Source organism: Phyllobates terribilis, unplaced genomic scaffold, assembly GCF_046119375.1.
Source record: "Phyllobates terribilis strain yellow unplaced genomic scaffold, ASM4611937v1 Scaffold_5__5_contigs__length_657084704, whole genome shotgun sequence".
NCBI lineage: Eukaryota > Metazoa > Chordata > Amphibia > Anura > Dendrobatidae > Phyllobates > Phyllobates terribilis.
Genome location: NW_027362765.1, coordinates 375,217,459 through 375,225,242, shown reverse-complemented (window position 1 = coordinate 375,225,242; position 7,784 = coordinate 375,217,459).

Sequence of the window (7,784 nt, the reverse complement as noted above, 5' to 3'; positions counted from 1 at the left end):
AACAAAACCCCCAAAAAACAATGCCTGCAGATAACACCCCAAAAAAGTAAGGTAGGAGAAAAATAAAAAGCGTAGTATTGGGTCAATATAGAGAGGAAGGCAGGTGAAAAAGCAGAACTGCTCACCTTTACCACCTGTGCTAACGATGGCCATAATGCCAGTGTACAGTTGTATGAGGCATTGGAGTCTTTTTTTAAGCCAATGCCGCTGGCCGCTATTTTTATGAACCATAAAGGGCCATCAAAAAGTATTAAAAATCCTCATACTCACCTCATTGCTCATCTCTCTGGTTGTTCTGCTCCTCACCATCACCCGTCCGATCGTCGTCACATCTTCTGATCCCCGCGACTCGCGGTCAAATCTCCAGGCTCTGAGGCCTGGGGTGATTCTGCGCACGCACGTGGAAGGTCACGGTGCACATCATGATGTCATAATATTATGAACGTTGGTGCACGTGCGCAGGACCCTTCCCAGTCTTCATCAGAGCCGGAAGTCCTGGCTCAGAGTGAGAGGCCGTGGGATTTCAGCAAGATCGGCAGGGATCAGAAGATGTGACAAGGACCGGACGGGTGACAGTGAGGAGCGTAGAGTCCAGAAAGGTGAGAATAAGGTTTTTTTTTTATTTTTGATATATTATGTATAATATGCTGAGAGACCCCAGAGTATAATAAACTACATTAAAATCACGGAGAATAACTTCACCACAAATTGAATTTCCCGCAAAAAAAAAAACAGGCGAACTGGAGAATTTGAATTCTGTTGATCCACTCCTTTCCACAGACAGACTTGGTTTAAACTATTCCAATTAAATAGCACCTCCCACTTGACATAAATGTGCATTGTTTTAACCGGGTGTAAATTCTGCAGTTCTCCTGAGTTCAGCACTGTTTTTCTTTTCTTTCTGCGCCCCTCCGTTCCTGAGAAATGGCTCACTCTTCTCTGTGTATAAATCTACCTTGATATCCAAGTGGGTGTGGTGCATAGAGAAGTGTAGAGGACTACACCCACTTGGCTAACATGACTAGTTTTATATACAGGGAAGAGGAGGCCATATCTCTGAAACGAGAGGTGCAGAAACACAAGAAAAGTAACTCTGAATTTAGGACAACACCAGATAATATACACTGCTCAAAAAAATAAAGGGAACACTCAAATAACACATCCTAGATCTGAATGAATGAAATATTCTCATTGAATACTTTGTTCTGTACAAAGTTGAATGTGCTGACAACAAAATCACACAAAAATCATCAATGGAAATCACATTTATTAACCAATGGAGGCCTGGATTTGGAGTCACCCCCAAAATTAAAGTGGAAAAACACACTACAGGCTGATCCAACTGTGATGTAATGTCCTTAAAACAAGTCAAAATGAGGCTCAGTATTGTGTGTGGCCTCCACGTGCCTGTATGACCTCCCTACAACGCCTGGGCATGCTCCTGATGAGGCTCAGTATTGTGAGTGGCCTCCACGTGCCTGTATGACCTCCCAACAACGCCTGGGCATGCTCCTGATGAGGCTCAGTATTGTGTGTGGCCTCCACGTGCCTGTATGACCTCCCTACAACGCCTGGGCATGCTCCTGATGAGGCTGAGTATTGTGTGTGGCCTCCACGTGCCTGTATGACCTCCCAACAACGCCTGGGCATGCTCCTGATGAGTCTCAGTATTGTGTGTGGCCTCCACGTGCCTGTATGACCCCCCTACAACGCCTGGGCATGCTCCTGATGAGGTTGAGTATTGTGTGTGGCCTCCACGTGCCTGTATGACTTCCCTACAACGCCTGGGCATGCTCCTGATGAGGCTGAGTATTGTGTGTGGCCTCCACGTGCCTGTATGACCTCCCTACAACGCCTGGGCATGCTCCTGATGAGGCTGAGTATTGTGTGTGGCCTCCACGTGCCTGTATGACCTCCCTATGTGACACCCCAGGGGTCTGGTTGCCACAGTGATAGAGATATTACGTCTGAGAGCAGGTGGGAGGTCCTTTGGTCAGGGATCCTGTGCATGCCACACCTCCTGCCCAGTCTTGGGAGGGGAAGGACTTCCCCTATATAAACCCGGGGCTGAGGCAGAGTTAGTGAGAAAGAAGACAGAACAAGAGTAGAGAAGAGAAGCAGCATAGCAAGAAACATCAGGAGCTCTGTGGGGAGCAGTGTTACAACGAGTCAGGGGCTGGCAGCTACAGAGCTCGCCCTGACTGAGAAGATTTCTTACCGGACCCGGAGTCCGAGGCTGTGGGGACTAACTCCTACCCAGCAGCAGAAACCGTCCGGCAGAGGATTTCAGGTCCTCTGGCCCAGAAGCCCGAAGGCACGGTCACACGCGTGGGACCAGCACCGCCATCGTGGAGCGGAAGCCATTAGAAGGCCCTGAGTCACCGGCCATACGGGTGAGCACCACACGGTACACTCAGGGACGTGGGCTACTTATTCCCGCCTCTAGCAAGGTAGCCAGAAGAGTACAGTTAGTTGGGAAGGCCTACAACTCCGCCTGGCCAGGGGAGATCCCATCTGCTCAAGGACTGACCAGGCCCCTATCACTAGCAAGTAGTCCGGGAGGGTCTATCTTTGTCACCAGTAAAGACCCTGAACTACACCGCACCGTCTCTGAGTGGTTCCTGCTACCCCCATCATCCACGTCGGCTGCCCTGAGGCCATACCCCTCCCGTTGGGGGTTATACCATCCACGCTGCACCATCCTTCCACCGGCCTCAGCGGTCTGCCCTGCAGCGGCAGCTCCATAGCTGCATTCAACGGGTGGCGTAGTCACCAACCATCTACTGCTAGTACATCGCCGCTCAGTTTGACTCCCTGGGCGCGGACCGGGTCGCCGCCACGAGACTACAACCCTCAAGAGATCCGGCTCCGGGTAAGCTCCCGCGTGCGCAACGCAGCGCGACACAGGCCCAGGGGCGCGTCACCTACAATGCCTGGGCATGCTCCTGATGAGGCTGAGTATTGTGTGTGGCCTCCACGTGCCTGTATCACCTCCCTACAACGCCTGGGCATGCTCCTGATGAGGCTGAGTATTGTGTGTGGCCTCCACGTGCCTGTATGACCTCCCTACAACGCCTGGGCATGCTCCTGATGAGGTTGAGTATTGTGTGTGGCCTCCACGTGCCTGTATGACCTCCCTACAACGCCTGGGCATGCTCCTGATGAGGTTGAGTATTGCGCGTGGCCTCCACGTGCCTGTATGACCTCCCTACAACGCCTGGGCATGCTCCTGATGAGGCTGAGTATTGTGTGTGGCCTCCACGTGCCTGTATGACCTCCCTACAACGCCTGGGCATGCTCCTGATGAGGCTCAGTATTGTGTGTGGCCTCCACGTGCCTGTATGACCTCCCTACAACGCCTGGGCATGCTCCTGATGAGGCTGAGTATTGTGTGTGGCCTCCACGTGCCTGTATGACCTCCCTACAACACCTGGGCATGCTCCTGATGAGGCTGAGTATTGTGTGTGGCCTCCACGTGCCTGTATGACCTCCCTACAACGCCTGGGCATGCTCCTGATGAGGCTGAGTATTGTGTGTGGCCTCCACGTGCCTGTATCATCTCCCTACAATGCCTGGGCATGCTCCTGATGAGGCTGAGTATTGTGTGTGGCCTCCACGTGTCTGTATGACCTCCCTACAACGCCTGGGCATGCTCCTGATGAGGTTGAGTATTGTGTGTGGCCTCCACGTGCCTGTATGACCTCCCTACAATGCCTGGGCATGCTCCTGATGAGGTTGAGTATTGCGCGTGGCCTCCACGTGCCTGTATGACCTCCCTACAACGCCTGGGCATGCTCCTGATGAGGCTGAGTATTGTGTGTGGCCTCCACGTGCCTGTATGACCTCCCTACAATGCCTGGGCATGCTCCTGATGAGGCTGAGTATTGTGTGTGGCCTCCACGTGCCTGTATGACCTCCCTACAACGCCTGGGCATGCTCCTGATGAGGCTGAGTATTGTGTGTGGCCTCCACGTGCCTGTATGACCTCCCTACAACGCCTGGGCATGCTCCTGATGAGGCTCAGTATTGTGTGTGGCCTCCACGTGCCTGTATGACCTCCCTACAACCCCTGGGCATGCTCCTGATGAGGCTGAGTATTGTGTGTGGCCTCCACATGCCTGTATGACCTCCCTACAACACCTGGGCATGCTCCTGATGAGGCTGAGTATTGTGTGTGGCCTCCACGTGCCTGTATGACCTCCCGACAACTCCTGGGCATGCTCCTGATGAGGATCAGTATTGTGTGTGGCCTCCACGTGCCTGTATGACCTCCCTACAACGCCTGGGCATGCTCCTGATGAGGCTGAGTATTGTGTGTGGCCTCCACGTGCCTGTATGACCTCCCTACAACGCCTGGGCATGCTCCTGATGAGGCTGAGTATTGTGTGTGGCCTCCACGTGCCTGTATGACCTTCCTACAATGCCTGGGCATGCTCCTGATGAGGCTGAGTATTGTGTGTGGCCTCCACGTGCCTGTATAACCTCCCTACAATGCCTGGCAATTCTCCTGATGAGGCTGAGTATTGTGCGTGGCCTCCACGTGCCTGTATGACCTCCCTACAACGCCTGGGCATGCTCCTGATGAGGCTGAGTATTGTGTGTGGCCTCCACGTGCCTGTATGACCTCCCTACAACGCCTGGGCATGCTCCTGATGAGGCTGAGTATTGTGTGTGGCCTCCACGTGCCTGTATGACCTCCCTACAACGCCTGGGCATGCTCCTGATGAGGCTCAGTATTGTGTGTGGATCCAGGTGCCTGTATGACCTCCCTACAACGCCTGGGCATGCTCCTGATGAGGCTGAGTATTGTGTGTGGCCTCCACGTGCCTGTATGGCCTCCCTACAACGCCTGGGCATGCTCCTGATGAGGCTGCGTATTGTGTGTGGCCTCCACGAGCCTGTATGACCTCCCTACAACGCCTGGGCATGCTCCTGATGAGGCTGAGTATTGTGTGTGGCCTCCACGTGCCTGTATGACCTCCCTACAATGCCTGGGCATGCTCCTGATGAGGCTGCGTATTGTGTGTGGCCTCCACGAGCCTGTATGACCTCCCTACAACGCCTGGGCATGCTCCTGATGAGGCTGAGTATTGTGTGTGGCCTCCACGTGCCTGTATGACCTCCCTACAACGCCTGGGCATGCTCCTGATGAGGTTGAGTATTGCGCGTGGCCTCCACGTGCCTGTATGACCTCCCTACAACGCCTGGGCATGCTCCTGATGAGGCTGAGTATTGTGTGTGGCCTCCACGTGCCTGTATGACCTCCTTACAACGCCTGGGCATGCTCCTGATGAGGCTGAGTATTGTGTGTGGCCTCCACGTGCCTGTATGACCTCCCTACAACGCCTGGGCATGCTCCTGATGAGGCTCAGTATTGTGTGTGGCCTCCACGTGCCTGTATGACCTCCCTACAACGCCTGGGCATGCTCCTGATGAGGCTGAGTATAGTGTGTGGCCTCCACGTGCCTGTATGACCTCCCTACAACACCTGGGCATGCTCCTGATGAGGCTGAGTATTGTGTGTGGCCTCCACGTGCCTGTATGACCTCCCTACAACGCCTGGGCATGCTCCTGATGAGGCTGCGTATTGTGTGTGGCCTCCACGCGCCTGTATGACCTCCCTACAATGCCTGGGCATGCTCCTGATGAGGCTGAGTATTGTGTGTGGCCTCCACGTGCCTGTATGACCTCCCTACAACGCCTGGGCATGCTCCTGATGAGGCTGCGTATTGTGTGTGGCCTCCACGAGCCTGTATGACCTCCCAACAACGCCTGGGCATGCTCCTGATGAGGCTGAGTATTGTGTGTGGCCTCCACGTGCCTGTATGACCTCCCTACAACGCCTGGGCATGCTCCTGATGAGGTTGAGTATTGTGTGTGGCCTCCACGTGCCTGTATGACCTCCCTACAACGCCTGGGCATGCTCCTGATGAGGTTGAGTATTGCGCGTGGCCTCCACGTGCCTGTATGACCTCCCTACAACGCCTGGGCATGCTCCTGATGAGGCTGAGTATTGTCTGTGGCCTCCACGTGCCTGTATGACCTCCCTACAACGCCTGGGCATGCTCCTGATGAGGCTCAGTATTGTGTGTGGCCTCCACGTGCCTGTATGACCTCCCTACAACGCCTGGGCATGCTCCTGATGAGGCTGAGTATTGTGTGTGGCATCCACGTGCCTGTATGACCTCCCTACAACACCTGGGCATGCTCCTGATGAGGCTGAGTATTGTGTGTGGCCTCCACGTGCCTGTATGACCTCCCTACAACGCCTGGGCATGCTCCTGATGAGGCTGAGTATTGTGTGTGGCATCCACGTGCCTGTATGACCTCCCTACAACGCCTGGGCATGCTCCTGATGAGGCTCAGTATTGTGCGTGGCCTCCACGTGCCTGTTTGTCCTCCCTACAACGCCTGGGCATGCTCCTGATGAGGCTCAGTATTGTGTGTGGCCTCCACGTGCCTGTATGACCTCCCTACAACACCTGGGCATGCTCCTGATGAGGCTCAGTATTGTGTGTGGCCTCCACGTGCCTGTATGACCTCCCTACAACGCCTGGGCATGCTCCTGATGAGGCTGAGTATTGTGTGTGGCCTCCACGTGCCTGTATGACCTCCCTACAACACCTGGGCATGCTCCTGATGAGGCTGAGTATTGTGTGTGGCCTCCACGTGCCTGTATGACCTCCCTGCAACTCCTGGGCATGCTCCTGATGAGGTTCAGTTTTGTGTGTGGCCTCCACGTGCCTGTATGACCTCCCTACAACGCCTGGGCATGCTCCTGATGAGGCTGAGTATTGTGTGTGGCCTCCACGTGCCTGTATGACCTCCCTACAACGCCTGGGCATGCTCCTGATGAGGCTCAGTATTGTGTGTGGATCCACGTTTCTGTATGACCTCCCTACAACGCCTGGGCATGCTCCTGATGAGGCTGAGTATTGTGTGTGGCCTCCACGTGCCTGTATGACCTCCCTACAACGCCTGGGCATGCTCCTGATGAGGTTGCGTATTGTGTGTGGCCTCCACGAGCCTGTATGACCTCCCTTCAATGCCTGGGCATGCTCCTCATGAGGCTGAGTATTGTGTGTGGCCTCCACGTGCCTGTATGACCTCCCTACAACGCCTGGGCATGCTCCTGATGAGGCTGCGTATTGTGTGTGGCCTCCACGAGCCTGTATGACCTCACTACAACGCCTGGGCATGCTCCTGATGAGGCTGAGTATTGTGTGTGGCCTCCACGTGCCTGTATGACCTCCCTACAACGCCTGGGCATGCTCCTGATGAGGTTGAGTATTGTGTGTGGCCTCCACGTGCCTGTATGACCTCCCTACAACGCCTGGGCATGCTCCTGATGAGGCTGAGTATTGTGTGTGGCCTCCACGTGCCTGTATGACCTCCCTACAACGCCTGGGCATGCTCCTGATGAGGTTGAGTATTGTGTGTGGCCTCCACGTGCCTGTATGACCTCCCTACAACGCCTGGGCATGCTCCTGATGAGGTTGAGTATTGCGCGTGGCCTCCACGTGCCTGTATGACCTCCCTACAATGCCTGGGCATGCTCCTGATGAGGCTGAGTATTGTGTGTGGCCTCCACGTGCCTGTATGACCTCCCTACAACGCCTGGGAATGCTCCTGATGAGGCTCAGTATTGTGTGTGGCCTCCACGTGCCTGTATGACCTCCCTACAACGCCTGGGCATGCTCCTGATGAGGCTGAGTATTGTGTGTGGCCTCCACGTGCCTGTATGACCTCCCTACAACACCTGGGCATGCTCCTGATGAGGCTGA